The sequence below is a fragment of the Notamacropus eugenii genome, chromosome 1, assembly GCF_028372415.1.
Source record: "Notamacropus eugenii isolate mMacEug1 chromosome 1, mMacEug1.pri_v2, whole genome shotgun sequence".
Classification (NCBI taxonomy): Eukaryota; Metazoa; Chordata; class Mammalia; order Diprotodontia; family Macropodidae; genus Notamacropus; species Notamacropus eugenii.
The window spans coordinates 188,946,492-188,965,825 of NC_092872.1; the positions used below are offsets into that span (position 1 = coordinate 188,946,492).

A 19,334-nucleotide genomic window follows, 5' to 3' on the forward strand; every position below is an offset into this window, starting at 1 on the left:
GAAAGCTTTCCTCTTGCTCTCAGCAAGACAACCCATTCCTTGGTTTTGTCCTAGTCCTTGGCCTCCCCTAAGGATATGATGTGGTACAGCTAACTAAAAAAACAAAAAACACTCGGCATGACCTAATATAGCCTGGCATTTAAGCCCAAAACAGAATGAGAATGAGGAGTAGTAATTGAAAACATAAGAGATATCTAATCAACTCTTAGGACAGTATGATGAGAGGTTAATTTCCTTTTCCCTCTAGGAAGACAAAATGGTGACCTGAATGCAGAAAGAACTTTCTGGTACCTAGGTAATCCAGGCCTTTTACCTACCCTAGCTTGTATGATAAGGTGCCAGTAAACAAAGGGCACTTTTCTGCTTAGCTTGGACATGAAGAATGTACCTTGTCACCTACTCTGTCTTATAGCTTCTACTTTCTACATGGATCTCTTAGGGATGAGTTCCTAATCAACAGGCTTTCTAGGGAGTTTGAACTGCCAGGCTGTTGGGGGGGGCAGCAAGGGAACTATAGGCAGAGCGCCATAAGAGGTTATAAATTCCATCACCCTGACCTCTTAGAGTTCAGCTTTAGATTTTTTTTCCATGTGAATAAAATGATTTGCTTGGGTTTTGACCCTACAAGGAGTCCCTGAGTGACAGACCCATCCTTGGTTCTTTCTGGACCTCCCAGGCCATAGAGGAGCTGTGTGTGACCTTAAGCATGGGTGGCACTTGGGAAAAGCACAAAGGGGTGTGACTCTTCTTTTCCCTTTCCCCAGTAGGAGACTTTGGTCTCAAGGAAGAGCCAAGTAGTGGAACGGCTTTGAAGCTATTTTGATACATAAATTTTTTTTGGGGGGGGGGGGAGGGAGAGGGTTGATGGTCAGGGAGAGGAAAGGAAGAAAAGGCAGAGAAAAGAAAACAGGTTTAAGGATAGGGATAATTTTCCAAGATGTCCACTGCTACTGTTTTCTAACCTGCTCTATAAGTGACCTGTTGCCCACTTGTTGAAAACCCAGTAATTTTTTCCTTGGCGTGTATTTCCCATGGTTAAAGACCAAAGATGCGTTCGCCTTTATGGAGAATGAGGGAAAAAAATGAGCACATTTGGTCTTCAATTTCTAAGACTTATTGGTTATTGATGAAGTTCCACTTTCTGACTTACTTAGGATACTTAGTACATGAAAGTATTTGGTGGACCTAGATTCCTGAAGTATAAAGCTCATGTAATATATGCATGCATACACACATGTATATGTATGTTTGTATATTATATGTGTGCATATAAAATATAAATATATTTAAATGTATATAAAAATTATAAATATATGTATGTAAAATATAAATATGTGTATATACACATATACATGTATATATGCATATGTATATGTGTGTATAGGCATGTGTATATATGTACATACACATATACACATACATACTGAGTATCTTGTCTTCCCTTAATAACATTAGTATGGTACAGCAGAAAAACAATACTGTCTTTAAAGTGAGAGGACCTGAGTTCAAAACCAACCTCTTATGTTTACTGTCTGTGTGACCTAGGTCAAGTCACTTAAACTTCTTGGGCCTCAGTTTCTAAAATGAGGAGACTGGATCATATGGCATCTGAGGTTCCTCCCAGCTCTAAATAGGTGAACCTTTTCCCTAAATAGGTGAATACTGGAAGCAGTACTTGATTTGAAATCAGACGAATAGTGGCCAAATCCCAGCTCTGCTATTTACCTGTATGATCTTGGGCAAGTCATTTCTCTGTACCTTTTCTCATCTGCACCTAATGAGTTTACTTTGGTCTTACTTTCCCAGAGTGAGATTTGTGTGCATCTGCCCTCAGGGTTCCAGGAATATGCTGAGAGTTTGGAGGAGTCTCTTCTCTAACATAATTAAGCACCTGCTAGCTATTTTCCCCATTATTAGGTGTTACAGAGTAGCACCCTGGCTCTCTTTAACCACTTAATATCAATTAGCTTTTACAAAGAGATATTTACTTTGAAGATATACCAAGAACAAAGTACCCATTTGGTATACCCAATGGATATACCCAATGGATACAAAGTATCCATTCTTGCCCCCTAACACTTTGGGGGACACACTCTTCCCTATGCCATCTCAGTGTCTGGATCAGCTTAGACTTAGTTCAGTTCCTACCTGAAATTGACCCTTCTAAGTTCCCATTCAAATTTGGCATGACTGCTGAATGAGATATCATTGCAGTTACTGCTGGGTGGGATCGTGAGGTTTATTACCAAATGCCACTTCTTGCCCCTCTGGGCATTGATGCTGAACTGGTTGTAAACCTAGATGAGCCCAGACATTCTCCCTCTTGACATTTTGAGACTCAAAAGACTGGATGCTCCTGTCTCTTCACCAGCAATGGAAATGAATAGCTGTAGATGCTAAGGACTGAGATCTATTTCACAGACCACATGTGTCAGAAGGAAGAAGGTAGTTAGAATACTATCTCTAAGGTTGTCAGTAAAGGACTTAAACTATCCTAGTAAAGTGAGAAAGTTCAGTGAAGGGACTAGGCTATGGCTGAACCAGAACTTTTTGAAGATGCCTCCACTTCTGCCTATGGAACTGATTGAAAGAAGTAACCCTGTGGTTAGCAGATGGATGTAGTTACAGAATGTCTGTCTACACATGTTCAAGTCACTTCAAAATACCTTCATTATATATCATTATATTCTCAAAAACAGGCTTCCTAGACTCTTTCACATGGGGAGGCGGCATCTATTAAGCACCCAGATGCATTCTGTGCATGTGCCAGTCCCATGTTATATATAAAATGGGGGTATCAGACTCCATGATTCCTATGGACCCTTCCAGCTCTCCGTCTATAATCTGATGGTCCTGTTTATTTTTGTTCCTTGTTTCTGCCTTTCACACTCAGGTCTCTGTCTCCTCTTTATTGAAGGATATGACCTGTTGTCTTTTTCTCTATGTATGGTCCAAGTAGGCTACCTGGATTTTAAAAGTTATTATCCTTCCCCAACCAGAAAAACCTCTAACTAGTAAGCTGGGTCCTATGATGTTATCTCTCCCCACTCAATGACGTTTTTCTCTTGTGGAGTCCGGACTGATCATCTGCTTTGAGGTCTCACTTAGCAGTAGGTTTCCACAACTTTGCTATTCCACAGGTCCCTGGAAAATTGCCTATGGTTGGTCCAATTTCATTTCTTTCTAGGGATTGAGGCTAAAAGATGCCAGAGCAACAGCAATTGGACATATTACTCCCATGTCCCTCCTTCTTCAAGTATCTGTTCAGCTCCTGGACTTCCTGAGGGTAGAGGATAAAAAACATTTGGGGCTCGATAAGTACTTTTTGTGTTTTGAATTGATCTTGAACACTTCATTCCTGTAATCTGGTAGATCTTCTGGCTTATGAGAGGTTTCTCCACTTCTTCCTCATCTTCATGACTCATCACTGGCTTGAGATGGGGATTGTGGCAGCAAGATGCTGAACTCATTTTCACATGATCCATTTCCATCCTCACCTACAGACTCTGATGTCATGGTATAAGCTTTGCCCTCAGGGTATAAATACTCACATGCCATTTGGTGGTTTTCAAAATTGGCTCATTTGTTCTGACACATTGATTAGCTTCAGAGCCCAGTGGAAAAAATGAGAGATCTGTCTCCAATCTTCATACCATTCTAATTGAGATCAAATGGTTGGATAAGTCAAGAGTACGTTGTAGGCTGGATTGGGATGAAGGGTGAAGAGTGAAGACAAAGTGCGACTTGGAAATCCCTTGGGATGCTGGAATTAAAAACAGGTAGGAAAAATTTTAAATTAGATGTATAAATTTTCATTGACATTTCCAAATTTCAAATAAAATTGACTGAAAAGCAGTTTGCTTTGTATACTCATCTATTATGTATGCAGTTAAATATATCTTTTAGGTCCCCTTAGTTCTTGCCTACTGATTTCTTCAGTTTGAACAGAAGATATAGAAAGAATATAGAAAACTTAGTTGGTCTGGAATATCTGAGATGTTAGAGGTTTTAATCTCTTACTTTTCTGACCCAAATACCTCCAGAATTTGGAGTACATGGTCTCTAGTGGGTTGCTTTGAGAGTTTAGGAAAATTCCAGTGGGAATGAAGTGCTTTCTGGTCAGGACTTGTTCCCAGTTGGGTAAAAAAGTTGGGCATGCCCATTCCATCTGCATTTTCTTGTTTCTCCATCCCCTGATATCCTTGGCAGGAACCCTTGCTACAACTCTGACTTCTCTATGAATTGTCTACAAAGGTCCTGGGGCGAATCAAAATCAGAGAATGGTTACCAACAAACAGCTTTCCAACTCCATCAATTCAATTCTTCTGTATTGAGTTGTATGGAAATGCCTTAAATCCTGAGGAATTTGGATCCCATTCCTTTCAGTCTTTCTAGGAATCACTTGTTCAACTTCACTAAGGTAGGAACCTACCAAATCTTGACCAAGGCTGAGTTAGTGTTACTTTAGCACTCCATTTTCTGCACAAAAAATCTCTATAGATGGCACAGGAGTATTCTACAGATGATGGAAATACATTGTAATCGGGGTAAGGACAGAAGGTACACCAACATGCTCCATCTAGCTGACCAGTGTTGAGACTGGAATGAAATGCTGCATGCTTGCAACATTTAGCAACTAACAAAATGAGTTTACTTAGTCATAGCAGGGAAAGGATATTCAGCAAGGATACAGCATTGATTCAGTTGAACACAACTTTTCTATGTCCGTACTGCTCATACTCATACATGGTCAGAAAACTAGGGAGTAGGGGGAGCTTCTCAGTGCCCTGACTCATTTATGCTCTGGTATAAGAAGCTGCATCAATGTCCCAAGCATTAGTCTCCTAAGCCAATGAAATCTTAAGGACATTTTTAGTGTTTTTTAAGGTAAAACTAACCTGGCCTGTGTGGAGTAGGGCCTTATAAAAAGCTAGTCCTTAGGAAGAGCTGACCTGATGGGGCCCAAGAAAATATTCTTTCTATCATACCTGGGTACTGACTGAGGTTCTGCAGATGTCTTAAGAATCCCTGCTTCTGAGAGATGAAGTTCAGCTACGGCTGCAGAGGAGCCTGTCTGGAGAAAGGTCCAGGTGATCTATGGGCTAGTAACATCTAGGTTCCGTGTTCATATTCAGATAATACTTGCACTGGATTCCTGGGAATTCCCTTGGTCAAATCCTCTACACTTAGAAAAATGAATACAAACCCGACAGTGACTTCTCTGTTTCCATCAGCAACAATGATATGTACTCAATGACTTTGGGTGAGTTTTGGCTGTTATTGTTACTAATTGTAGAGGTCTTCAGCTCAAAAGATGGGTAGATAGTTTGTGCCACCAGAATCATCCTTGCATTAGAAAAGTTTGAGTAGCCCTGAGATGCTAGAAACTATCATGAAACCCTCTAGTCTGCAGAGAGTTTGTTTTTTCTTTCTCTGATGTCAGGGGCAGGTCCCAGGTGATTACAGGTCCAAATGACAAAGAAGGTCCAGACTGGTCATCAGCTTCATCCATTGCAGCCTTTTTAACAATTTCCTTTTTTGAGTAGAGCCCTGGCCTTCTCACCCTCTGCTTAGCTGCAGGCCCAGAAACCCCGAGGGACAAGGCTAATTGTACACTGAGTTCTTCAAGGGCACTTGGATATCTTCTGTAACTGCACACATCAAGAGCTGAATGAGCAATGCCCTGGATAGATTACTTCAGCCACTTTGGTAGGGCTCCTTAACCTGCTTTGTGTGTCATGGATCTTTTTGGCAGTCTATAGCCTATGGTATCCTCCTCAAAATAATGTTTTTAAACGCATAAAATGAAAATATATATGGTTACAGAGGAAATAAATTATGTTGAAATAGTCTTTCTGTCTATCTATCTGTCTGTCTGTCTATCTATCTGTCTGTCTATCTGTCTGTCTGTCTGTCTGTCTATCTATCTATCTATCTATCTATCTATCTATCTATCTATCTATCTATCTATCTATCTATCTATCTATCTATCTATCTATCCGTCTATCCATCCATCCATCTATCCATCCATCCATCCATCCATCCATCCATCCATCCATCCATCCATCCATCTATCTATCTATCATCTATCTCTCTATCTTTCTACCTGCCTACCTATTTATTATCCATGGCTTCAGGCAGCAGGTTAAGAACCCTTTCTCCAGGGAAATAGAGATAGAAGTTTTATTAAATGCAAATCAATATTTAGGGTTCCAGAGAGCACTTAGATCTCCATCTCTCCTGATTAACATCCAAACTAAACTTCTAACTACTATAGTAAACTGATATTACAGGGTTTTTTTGTTTTTTTGTTTTTGACCTCTGATTATTAGGGTAGAAATTCCTAATGAAAAAACTCTCTTTAGAAATTAAAAAGTGCAACTGTTTTTCAATCTAGAGTTGGATGGTAGGGCACTGAAGGTTAATGATATGTTTAGGGTTATACAGCCAGTATATGTCAGAGCAGGGATTTAAACTTAGCATTTCCTGTTTTCAACATTGAACTTCTATTTATTATGTCATGATGCTTTTTGCCTTTTCTTACTTGGATTCAGACATGGCATTGGTTTGACTATGTCCCTTGGAATATAACTTTTGATGATAGAAGTTAGAATGATCATAGGTCTCAACTAGGAAGAAGGGAACTTTGAGGTCATCTGGTCCAATCCTCTCATTTTACAAATCAGAAAAACCTGTATGAGATTTGAGTCTACAACAACTTGAGTCCAGTTTCCTAACACTGTTAATGTCAATCAACCAACCATTAATTATCGATTACTTACTTTGTGCAGGATCCCATGCTTGATATTATAGGAAATACCGGTGTGTCTGCAATATGGTCCATAGTCTCTAGGATCATAACTAGTCAGTTAGTAGGATATGTATAAGTTCATAAAGGAGGGATAAGCAAGAGTTCTTGAGAAGGAGAGAGTTGGCTTCCTGTGAGGTGGACAAGGAGAGGAAGACCTCTTCTGACTGGGGCAATAAGGGAAGGCATAATGGAAAAGATGACATTTAAACTGGAATTTACAATTACAACAAGTAGTTATTGGAGGTTGTATTTATTATAAGGGAAGTTCCTTTGTTTAGTTTCTAGTCTTATTTTCCTTTCTAAGATGTCTGAGTTGGAGAGAATTAATAGTTCATGAAATTTGCTAAGATCATTTCTTTTGGAGAAAATCAGAGAATGAGGGATACTTACTCTTTACTTTCTGTTTGTTATTCCAAGTGAGATGATTTCCCTTAAAGAGTGCACTGCTCAGAAAGAATTTGGAGTAGGGGAGGAGCCACTCCTGAAACTGTCCCAGGTTCCTTCCCTCTTCTCCCTGACCATTCTATAAGTATGGCTTACAAATCCCTTCCCCTGGGGAGGAAGGTGGGAGGTGGGTCTGGGAGACAGGTAAGGATATCCTTTTTGTGGTAGTGACAAAGTCAGAGGCCTTCAGCGACTGGCAGTCAGATAGTCCTTGTCCTTCAGACCTCCATTTCCTAAAGCAGTACATTGCTACATTTAATTGTATTGAGAAGTTCTCTTCAGCATGTACACAACCACTTTGGATGCGGTTTTGTGGGTGTTATTGTTGTTACTTGTGGTAGGGGAAGATCATGTTGGAAACGTGAGATGGTTCCCGTGGTATGAGCTGAACCCCCTTGGAAAACCATGAGATGTTTGCCAGAGGCCTCAGAATTCATAGGCCGACTAAGCCTTGTCATTTTAATCTTCGTTTAACTCCAACAAAATGTGCAGAATGAATAACGGTGTAAATGAAATTTGTTCCTTCAACCAGATAGAGCTCCAGCCTCTATCTCATGAAGTGACTCAGGGTCATAAAGAAGTCAACATTCCTTCTGTAGACTGAATAAACCTGTCTCACATGTATACGTATTACTACTTTTCAAATATATGTAGATGCTTTTGTAATGAATAAAATTCAAATTCAGTTGAAAATATGATTGAATTTGTAGTAGTTTTTATCATCTATTTTCACAAACAACTCATGCTATTATCACATGGGAGTTCACATTTTTAAAAAAGTTTAAAAGGAGGTCCTTATACTTAAAAAGGTTGGGTATTGCTGATTTAGTGGAAAATGTATGGTACTTCAATAAAAAGTCCTGGAGTTGAGCCCTGGATCAGTCACCTGAGAGGTATCATGGAGGTAGAATACTATTCTTGGAGTAATGATGATCTAGGTTCAAATCCTGCCTCAGATGCTTGCTAGGTCTGTGACCCTGGATAAGTCACTTAAATTCTCTGTGCCTCAATTTTCTCATCTGTAAAATGAGAGTGAGGCTACTTGAATGACCTCAGACAAATTATTTAGCCTCTTTAAGTCTTAAAATTCCTCATCTGTCCAAAGGAGATAATAATGTCTGCCATAGCTACCTACCTTAAGGAAGTTATGAGACTTAAATTAAATCAGGGATGGTAACTCCTTTGGGTTACCTTCCGAACTTGTCAGGCAGCTTTTTATGTTAGACATTTGAGGATATCCAAAGGGACTTTGTAGGTCCATGTTTATTTGTTGTTGTTTGTCCTTCATTGTCAAAGAGCACCATGACATCAGGAAGGTGATGTCATGACTTGCAAGTGAATTGGATTTAAGTGAGGAAAGACTGTGCAGAGTCACCAGTCTCATCCCCAGCTCTGGAGCCATCTGTGTCCAGTGGCCAGATAGAGATCAGTACAAGTCTGATGGGATACAGGCTCTGGAAACCCCCTTGAACTGAATCTTCCCATTTGATCTGGCATTCTCCTGAGGCCATAAGCCTTTCATTATCACTTTGTCCAATTGTCTCTGACTGCTTGCCATCCTTGATTTTATAGCCCTCCATTGTCTCTTACCTCTGGATTGCCCTGCCTGCTTCCCACCTTAGCTCCCCATTGTTTGTTGCTTTCCCAATTGGCTCCAACTGTTTCCCACACTTGTTCACATCAAAATCTCACTCTCTTGGTTCTGACCTTTAGTCAACCCAATCCCATAAAGATCCTCCTTGGATTCTTCCTCAAGACCTTCCCTAAATCCTTCCTCCCATCATCCCAGACTACTAGACCATTCCCAGATCCCTCCTACAGTCTTTCTGTATATAAGAACCTTCTTATCTCCATGAAGGTGCTCAGATTCAATGTGGCCTACTTGTTAACACAAGTCTCACAAATGGTAAGGCTCTTAAGAGTCAACCCAATATGGTGAGTATCAGTGAACTTTGTTTTACTTTGACAGAAAGAAGGTTTGGGTTGAATTCATCTGGGCAGGACCTGGGGTGTCAATATTTTGGGGCCCCAAGCACATGAAACCTCAAGATGGTTTCCTGACATCAGTCCCTTATATAAAACCTGTTGCTCAGAAGCCATCAACTTTGAGCTTATTTTTAATAAATTCCCAATAGACTCAATAACAAAAAGATTTACTAAGATGGCAAAGTAATTACCAAAGGGATTTACATGGCATAGTAAGGACAGCAGTTATACAAAATTCCTTTTATAATGTAGGGTATTCTCTTCCACAGATACATAAAGCATCAGTGGATGCAAACTTCAGCTGAGACACATGTAGTCCAGGCAACCCAAGAATTTTTTACACCAGGGCCTCCAGGTACTTTCTTTTCTTAAGGTAACCTCATGCTGTTTCTCCCTGAGCATAATATCTAGGGTGAATCACCCATATGGGATCCCTGAATTTGCCTCTCTTTACTGACTGACTCAATAGCCAGGCAAGTGTTCTCTAGAATCCATAGCTGCCAGTGGTTATGTTCCTTAAGTTACTTCCTGCCTGGAACTCTTTTGCATCTCTATGTCTCTGACTTTACTTCTTGCTTGATGTGGTATCTTCTTTGTGGGGTGGAGTGGGGAAGGTAGGGAGGAAGAAGGGGAGAATCTCCCCTCTTACTTTTTTGCTGCCTTCTGGAAGAAACAGAGGAGGTCACAGTCCCCAAAACTGCCTTGTCTTAATTACTTTTGCAAGTTTAATTTTGAAAAGACTTGAGGTGTACAGCTAATCTTCAACCACCCTTTGTAAAATTAGTCACTAATGCAGAATCATTCTGAAGGGGCTCCATGTTTTAGCCTTGCTTGACTTGGCTACATCCTGAATGAGCACTAATTGCATCCTCACAGATCATATCTTCTTAGCCCTAATCCCATCTCCTTTGGAGACTGAGGCTCTAAAGATTGGGACATACCCTTCCAAAGGTCTTTCAAGGACAGAGTTTTTATATGCTATACTCAAATAATCTCATGCTGTATATTTATTCCTATAGTTTCCATTTGGTAAAGGTTATTATGACCTGACAAAATATTGCTTGTTTGAGATTGCTTGCAGGTATTTCCCTAAAAAGTTTTTATAATGCCATAAATTCCTGCAAACCAGGAAAAAGGTTTCCATTCTTTACTTGTCTGTCTTTATCTCTATAATCTCCAACCTAGCCAGAGTAGTGAAAGAAGAGAGAAAGAAAGATTCTTGGAAGTTTTTACTCCTTATCTTTCACTGGAAGTCTAATTAAAATTCAGTGAGAGTAAATCCCTGCTTAATATTAGCAACAGCTGGGAGAGCTGTTTTGAGGCTTCATTAGTCTTCCTCACACTTTCAAGCTCCCTTTCAGAGCTGTCTCACTGAATTTTATTTTGTACAGAAAAAATTAATTTATTTGAGTTCAGATACTTTGGAAACACAAATCTGGTTGTATTTTCAGGCTATAATTCTTGTCACATTCTGTGGTTAATTTTATTGTGCTTATAAAAAATGGTCATTACTGTTTTGCACTCAGTTGTTTGAAAAATAGTTTTTTTGGGAAGGCGCCAGTTTCAGTACCTTGATTGTAGGGGGTAAACCAATGTCTCGAACTGGAATATAAGGCTGTTATTGCCAAGTAGCACGACTCAGCAAATGATCACTCATGTGTGATCTGTCCCTTTGGAAACAAGGGTCACACTTACCATCCACCTCTCCAAAGCACTGAGCATTAAAGACAGCATTTATAAGGTACTTTGAGCTCCCTCTACATAATGCTATACCAGACACAAAACTTGTTAGGCTTGTAATTTTATTCTTAGCTAAAGCTTCACAGTAATTTCTTCTCCAACCAAAATGGGCATGATTCAGCTCTTCTGGCATTCTACTGCACAACATGATTCTGAGATTGAGTAATTTTTACAAGCTATTAACATGGGTGTTTTCTGAGCTGCTACAGCAAGTCGTAAGCAGGCCAACTGACCACTGCAGAGAAGGTTAAGTAAAATTATTTAAGTAATAACTGTTCATTTGAATGAAAGCTGAATATAGGCTACTCTAATCAAAAATTAGATAAGAAAATGAGACTCAAAATTAATTCACTAATTAGTTAAGTATCCCTCAAGTGACTAATAATGGACTTTTAAAAATGAGATTTATAGTTTGTACAACATCCTTTGGAGGGGTACACATTTGAGTCCTCAATGACTGCCAAATGGTAATTTTTAAAACCCTCAAACCTTCTACTCCCCTAAACCTCTCTCTCATTTATGTATTCTCCTTTCCTTTTATTAAGAGGGTCTTTTTTTTTTTTTTTTTTTTGGCACTTGGGTAGCCTTCAGGCTAAATATTTCCAATCTGGCTCTGAAACTCAGAGACTGCTGAGAGAGTCCAGCCTCATTCTAAAAATCAGAGACCCCAGGCAGAGGGAAAACAGTTGCAAAGCTCTCCAATTTGTCTCTTGTGGTTTTGATGACATCTTGAAACTTCACGTCCCCTTAAAGTTTCTCCTTGAATTCTTTCATGGTGGCCTGGGGACTGAGGTCTTTCTGAATCTGCAGAATCAATTCTATTCCTTAATGAATAAAATGGGCTACTTTCTGGGAATTTTTTTCTAGTAGTCCTCATAAAGTCAGAGTTGGGGTTCCTAGTCTCAGTTCATCAGATCTCAATGTCGTTTTGTCTCCTGGGCAGGCGTTCTTGTTACAAGCAATAGAACAAGCTTCTAGCATCTTCTCAGTTCTTCCTCTATCTGTGCCTTTGTTGTGCAGGTCCACAAGGATCAAGTAGTTGTCAGAAACACTTGTTAGTATGCGACAATACAGCTTCATCATGGCTGCTGACAGGGCTTTGCAGTTGGCAACCACCTGTTGTTGATAAGCCTTAAGTTCAGGTGTCAAGGCTTGCTTCAGACCAGCTCCTAAAATGGCTCTCCCTGTAGTCCTAGGAAAATGGCTGAATTAATGAGCAACTCCAGATTATACCTTGTCCCTTTGTCTGTCTTGCTCACTCCTTTCCCAGCCAGCCTAGCAACCTCTAAGGGTTTTGTACATGGTGGTGGTCACCCTGTGGCAGAGTTCAAAGGCGAAGGGGACTACCCCAGCTGCCACCAGTCCACTAATGTGGGCTATGTTAGCCACAAGATATTCTCCATTATCATCTTCAGTCTTCCATATGCAGGCATAGTCCAGGTTCCTGGAACAGCAGATGATTGCTGCAGTGATCAGCTCTGACTAGGAGAGGTGGGCATTTACTTCTAGTCTGTTATAGAAAATATAGCCAGTATTTGTGTCTACCTTATAGGGCATGGAGTCAAAAAATATGGAGGTAACAGAGGTTTTTTTCTTATCTGTCATGAACCTGTGGATGAGGTGACCTCCATTAGGCAGGTTTAGATCCATAATCCTCCCATGTGGTTCCACCAGGACTGTGTACACTTCAAAATCCATTGGAGATCCTGAGTATGGCTGAACATTGACCTCCCAGCTTTGAGTGTCCAGGCCATACACTTGCAGAGCCCTCTCCTGACATAGACTTCTCTGATTCATCCACAAACTGAGTGTCACCATAATACCTCTGACCTGGAAATCCTTCTGAATACTTCCTATTCAAGCAAATTGTTTGGCTTGCAAAATTCTCTGAAGCAATCCGTTCCAACCCAGTTTTCTGGTGATTGTGTTCATTCTTAATGATTGTATATATCTCTATATTATTGATTTTCAATGGCTGTGTCAGCATATTTTTTGAGGAGTTTTCCAGAGGCTAACATTATGGTTCTCTCCATTGACTGTTGATGCCACACTTCTGGTCTAAGAATTCCTGGGGAGACACCAATCAGCAAGTAGCAACAGGACCCTCAAAAGTGACTTTCTTCAGTCCAAGGTGAAAATAGTCTCTCCATGCACTGAAATGCTTTACAGGTGATGATGTGCTCCCCTCCAAAATTCTTTAAGGTAAAAAGACCTTGTGTATTCAAGAGAAGTTCTGAAGTGGAAGCCCCTCCAGTCCCCCTCACTGTCAGCATTGCCCTCTTCCTCAGGTTTGCCAGAATCTTTACTTTTCTGATTTTTCCCTAGAAAAGTGGTTTCTTAAGAGTGATCTTCTTCTCTTATAAACTCTAGTTTTTCAAATCAAGTTTTTAGCATGCACAGTTGACAATAATCAAAGGTCCTGTATTTATCTTACCAAATTTATTTCCCACAATTATAAACCTTGGTCACTGAGTCTAGTCCATGCTGGACATTTCCCAGTTGAACTGGCAGTCTTTTCCTTTTCCCATGTTTTTAACAGCTTGCCTGAGTGGGAGCTGGCAGTAGACTTACTCTGTACTGATCCCATATTGGGATTAATATCCCTTTGACCTTTCTGTTCCTGGGTAATCTAGTGTTGGGCGAAGCCCCGTATTCACCCTGCCTTTTCCTTCAGGCAGTTTCTGTTTCTTTGTGTACAAATAAGAACAACAAAAAAAGAAATTTTGGTGTGGGACCTATTTTCTCCTTATCCTTCCTGAGTTTGGGGTGTTCAGTTCTTTGACCACTTCTTGGCTGACTGAGCCTTGGGGGAGTTCACTCCAACCTGATTGGACAACAGATCCAAGTGCCTGGTGTGAAATCAGGGTAGACTGTCTTGGTGATAGTCACTCTGTCAAGTGACAGTCATGCAGGCAAGGGACCCCCAACTCCTGCTGGCTCACCAGATTGTAAAAAGAAATTCTTCTTTGGGTCTTTTCTCTGATTTAATGAGGCAAAAATCGGAAAATTAAAAGAATTTTATTCAGCACCCAAGATAGAAAAGCACTGGGTGGGCTAGCTGGTTTGAATTCTTCCTCCCCTTTTTATAGACAAGTGTAAGTCTTCCATTTCAATGAGGAGATAGGGTTAGTGCTAAGGGGACAGGGTTGGTTCTCACGAAAAGATGGGGTAAATGAACATGTGCCATGTACTCATTATGAGAATATGAGATTAGGGCTAAGGAGATAAATTAGTGGTATGTTCTCTCCTGCAGGACTGCCCTTTCCTGCAGGCTGGCTGTGGAGTCAAAATCAAGCAAGGTTAAAACATGGGGTCACTTCCTCTGCAAGAGTGACTGATTTTACTGAAAGGGTCAAACATCATGTCAGAATTCCCAGGAAGGGGGAGATCAAGGACTAGGTTTTCAGGGACTGACTTTATGATCAAGGTGAGATTTGAGCTGAATCTTGATGATAATAGATAAATTTAAGCATAAACGTACCTCCTTTAAACTGGCAAATTTGCAGAATTTAAAGGGTAAGTAAGTTTCTCATTCAGAGAGTCTTTGCACCTTATAAAAAAGGTGAGCCCTTTTCAGATTTGAGTGGATCATTTTGTACCTACAAAATAGTATATTAAAGTCTAGCTCATTTGCATAGAAAAAACCAGGAAAGTAATTGAATTGTTAGCAGAGATAAAGAACTTGATCCCAGGGTATAGATTGCCTCTGGACCTTTTCCTCTCCCACTCATTTGCTTGGAACAAAAAAAAAAGAGAGAGAGAGAGACTTGGAGTTCAGAAAACTGGGAAGGAAGCCTTGCCCTGCAAAGCTGTTTGGTGAAAATTGAGCAAATGGTCATTACCTGGTTAGAATTCATCCTGAAGAAATGAGGATTTGGTAAACATATTAGACAATCATCATGCCAGTCAGTCAACAGGCATTTACTAAGTGCCTGCTATGTGCCAGGTACTGTCCTAAACCCTGGGAATATAAAGAAAGGCAAGAAAACAAAACCAAGCCAAAACTAGTCCCTACTCTCAAAGAATTCAGTCTCATACAGGGCTCTCAAGTCCTGTAAAAGAGTCAAAAGGAAAGGGTGAGCCTCAAGGGTGTTAACTTATAGAATAGGATGTGCTCTTGTACTTCCTGCCTGAGAGATAACAGGTATCAGACTTAAGGCCACAAAGGAACAGAAAAGGGGAAGCTTCTGTCAGTCCTAATATGAGTCCCTGTTCTTTTTGAAAGAGCAGAGTACCTCCTCATTTGAGGACTGAAGATTAGCCTGAAATTGGAGGTGCCAGAGAATGTAGCTGCCTAGTCAAAAGCGGCTGATGAAATTCAGCAGAACAGCTAAGTGTTTGTCCAATGAGGAACAAAGTGAACACATCACAATGGGAAAGACATGAGTCCTGCAGTAATAGAAGTGTGAGTTGCATTGACCACCTGTATTCCCTATTAGTGTGCCTCACTACCAATGTACTCTATGTGCCTGCTCTTCCCATCAATGTTGTGTATTTAGGGGAAAGTGTGTCCCAGATTTATGGTGGTGGAGGAGGATATATTTGGTTCTTACTATCCTATCTCAGTAAATGCCTTTGTGTTGAGCTAATTGTGTCTACTGGCTGACTATTAAAGGCAAGTCTACCAGCAGAGGCTCATTAACTATCGTTTTAGGAATGTGGACCCATGGGGGACTCTAGAACTTGGGAATAGTAACCACACTTTCAGAAGTTAGGAGAGTAGATCAGAGGGGATGCTATACAAATTGACAGAAAGAAGCAGGGAGAGCTTTCTAGAAGAGGGGGACATGGGGACAAAAGTATCAGAGACAAGAATAAGCAAATGCATGTGTGAGGTGGGTGGCGAGGTCTCCATTCTGACTGAGGCAGAGGACATGTTAGATTCCCAGATAGTTTTATTTGAGAAAGAAAGAGGTCTTCCTAGGAATCTCGTGAGCAGTTCCTGTATTCCTGGCCTTGTTCCTTTGTGCACATGCCAAGAGCTATTGAAATGCTTTATATTCTAGAGACTTCCTAGAGGATCACTAAAGCTACTTGAAAAATTCATGCTATTTTTAGTTCCTTTAGCTTAAGGAAATGCAATCCCAGTTCTCCCCCCTCCTCATTGTTTATCTAGCACTTATTCTGAAACTAATTTTTCCTTTTTAGCTCAGGGAAGAAGTGAACCAATCAACAGTTAGAGGGAGGAGTTCTCCTCATTCCTATTTTGATAACTTATCCTAGTTGTTCACATGAGAAAAATCAGGACCTTCAAAGACATTGGATCCCTTTGAAACCTGCCTTTTCATTTTAGGGACAGAATTCCTATGTGTCAGGGAGCAGAGGTAGCACAATATAAAATAACAGCAGTGACAAAAATATGGAGGGACTAAAGTTAGAGTAGGCTGTGACTGACAAAAGCCTCCCCCTATCTAATCTTCAATAGCTAGTTGGAAGATTCTAGAAGTAGAAACTTAGGAGAAAAAGGGTAAAGAGCTTGAAAGGAATTCTCCCAATAGAGCACTGGATGGGCCCTTTCCATTGGAAGTCAGGAGAATTCTTTACAACCTCTTTCTCCCTTTTCTCCTAAGTCTCTAACTTTTAGAATATTCCAACTCGCTATTGCAGATTAGATAGATCAGGTGGTATTGTTCCTATTTTCTAGATGAAGAACTTTAGCCCAGAAAGATTGTTCATTTTCCAGAGTAGCCAGGACTAGAACTCAGATCTTCAGATTCTGAGGACAAGATCCTTCGCTGATCTATGCTGCCTTTACAATGCTATTTTACGTGCATAAAACTACTGCCCTACTGTTTTATAATAAGGATATAAAGTTATTGTTTTAGATGCTTTGGTTCAACTAACATTCAGCAACAGAGCATTTACTAAACACTTATGATGGCCAGGCACTGTGCAGGATGGTGGATATACAAAGATAAAATGAGACTATTTCTGGCCTCAGGGAGCCTACATTTTACTTGGGGATGAAACATGAATCTAGATAAGCAATATAAAATATTTGCAAGATAAGTACAAAGAAATTTTGGGGTAGAAATGGTACTAACAACTGAGGAAATCAGTAAGAGGCATCTTTAGGAGATGGCACTTGAGCTCCACCTTCAAGTTAGGTAGGTGTTTCAAGAAGTGGAGGATGAGGAGAATGAGTTTTCTAGGCATGGGGCACAGCCTGTGTAAAGGCAAGGAGGTGGGAAATGGAATGTTATCTACAGGAGATCAGTAAGTAAGCTAGTTTGGCTGGAATGTAGAGTGCACAGAGTGAGTAATGTCTAATAAGGTTGGAAAAATAGACTGGAATCAACTGTAAAGAACTGAAATGCCAGACAAAAGAGCTTATATTTTAACTAGAAGCAACAGGGAACCACTGAAACATTTTGAGCAGCGAAGTGATATGATCAGCTCTTAAAAAACACTCAGAGTCTTAGAGCTGAAAGAGACCTCAGAGATCAATTTAATTTATCCCTCTCAGATTATGAATGAGGGAACTGAAGATTAGACAGGGTAAAGTAACTTGAACTCCACCAACAATTATTGAATGCTACTTTATGCTAGGTACTGTGATGATAAAGATAGATGTTACATAGACCCTTCTCTCAAGACACTTATAAGTGTCACTTTATATAAGTGACATTTTATAATATAAAATATAATAGTATAATATATAGTATAATATAATAGTGTAATATAAAAGTATATGTATTTTTATGTATACATGTATATACAATATGTGTTTAGTCGTTTTCAGTCATATCTGACTCTTTGCGACCCCTTTTTGGAATTTGCTTGACAGAGAAACTAGAGTGGTTTGCCATTTCCTTCTCTAGCTCATTTTATAAATGAGGTACTGAGGCAAACATGGTTAAATGACTTGCCTGGGCCATATTTGAATTCAAGAAGTGGAGTCTTCCTTATTCAAGGCCCAATATTCTATCCACTGAGCTACCTAGTTCCCTCGATCATGTATGTGTACATATACACACATACAAACATACATAAAAGCACATATATGCATGTGTATAAAAATAGTTGGAGGGTTTCCCAAGATAATATTGGCTACAATATCTTTTTTTTTTAGTTTAAGCAACTTTTTCATATAAACTTAAAAACCCTCAATAGAAAAAAAACATTAAAACCCTTAATATGACCATTCAGTTGGAACTATTTATAAGAAAAAAAATAAACTTTAACAAAATAACTTATCTTCTCTCTTCCTATTTGCCCCTTGATATTTTGGTATATATTTTTTATAGTTTAAGGATCTGTGTTTTCATCCCTGTGAACACTTCTCCTCCTTGATAGAGACCCCAGTCTTAAGCACAGTATTTTTGAATTGTTGTCACCAAAATAATTCATAACCTTGGGGATGACCTTCTTGTAATGAGTCTCTTTATGTAGCTAGGCTGGTCATCATTTGACAGGTATATTCAGTCCATCCTCAAGCATATTCTCAAAACCTTTCCAGCTTGGTAGAACTTGTTAGAACCTGGGTTGTACTGACTTATCCTTTGAGAATCAGTGACCTCCATACCTTGATGTGACATTAGAATGGGACTTTTTTGGGAGCTAAACCTGTAAAGTAGAGATTCTTCACCTAGGACCTCCAGGGTCCATAGATAGATCTCAGGTGGATTGTGAACTTGGATGGTAAAAACATGTGTTTATCTGAAACCTTGCATTTCCTTCAATTACAAATAAAAAGAAGAGGACACCATTCTGAAAAGGGTTTTATTGGCTTTAGCAGACTACTGAAGGGGTCCATGACACAGAAAGGCCACGGACTCCTGCTATAAGTGTTTAAAAAAAGTAATACTAGGGGACCAATATTAATTCTTGGAAGGATTGTCCTCTTTATCAGTGGAAGGAAGACTGATGAAATCCCAAAAGTGTTTTGAAATAAATCAGTATGACATGCTTGATCTGCTTTCTTCCCTTTTTATTACTTCATATGCGTTTCCACTGTCATTTGTCACTCTTGTCATGGTACCTTTTGGGGGAACAATTAGGCTTCCAGAGTTAGTGATTCTGAGCTCAGAGATAAAGAAATAGCTTAGATGTGCTACCTTTCCACTGAATTTGGTTAACAAGGCATCTGGAAAACCAGGTGGCATGCTGCTATGGTCAGTCTTTTTGAGCATCTGTTCAGAGTCAGGACTGCCATTAGAATAGCAGACGAGACGGTGGGTCGAGGGGATACAGGATTTCTCAGTGTCTTTTCCACTTGGGAGAACTGAACTGCAATTAATGGTCTCTTCCTCCCATACTGGGACAAGAGCTTTAGGAGGCAAGTGAATGTGGAGCTAGTATGTGCAGACTTAGATCTGAGTGGCAGACAGATGGTAAGGTACAAGCAAATAAC

At 39.9% G+C, this 19,334-nt stretch overlaps 1 pseudogene; it reads right to left on the reverse strand.

Annotated features, from left to right (window-relative positions):
• Nucleotides 1-11,622: 11,622 nt before the first annotated feature.
• Nucleotides 11,623-12,996, reverse strand: LOC140524435 (serine hydroxymethyltransferase, cytosolic pseudogene; annotated as a pseudogene).
• Nucleotides 12,997-19,334: the final 6,338 nt, after the last annotated feature.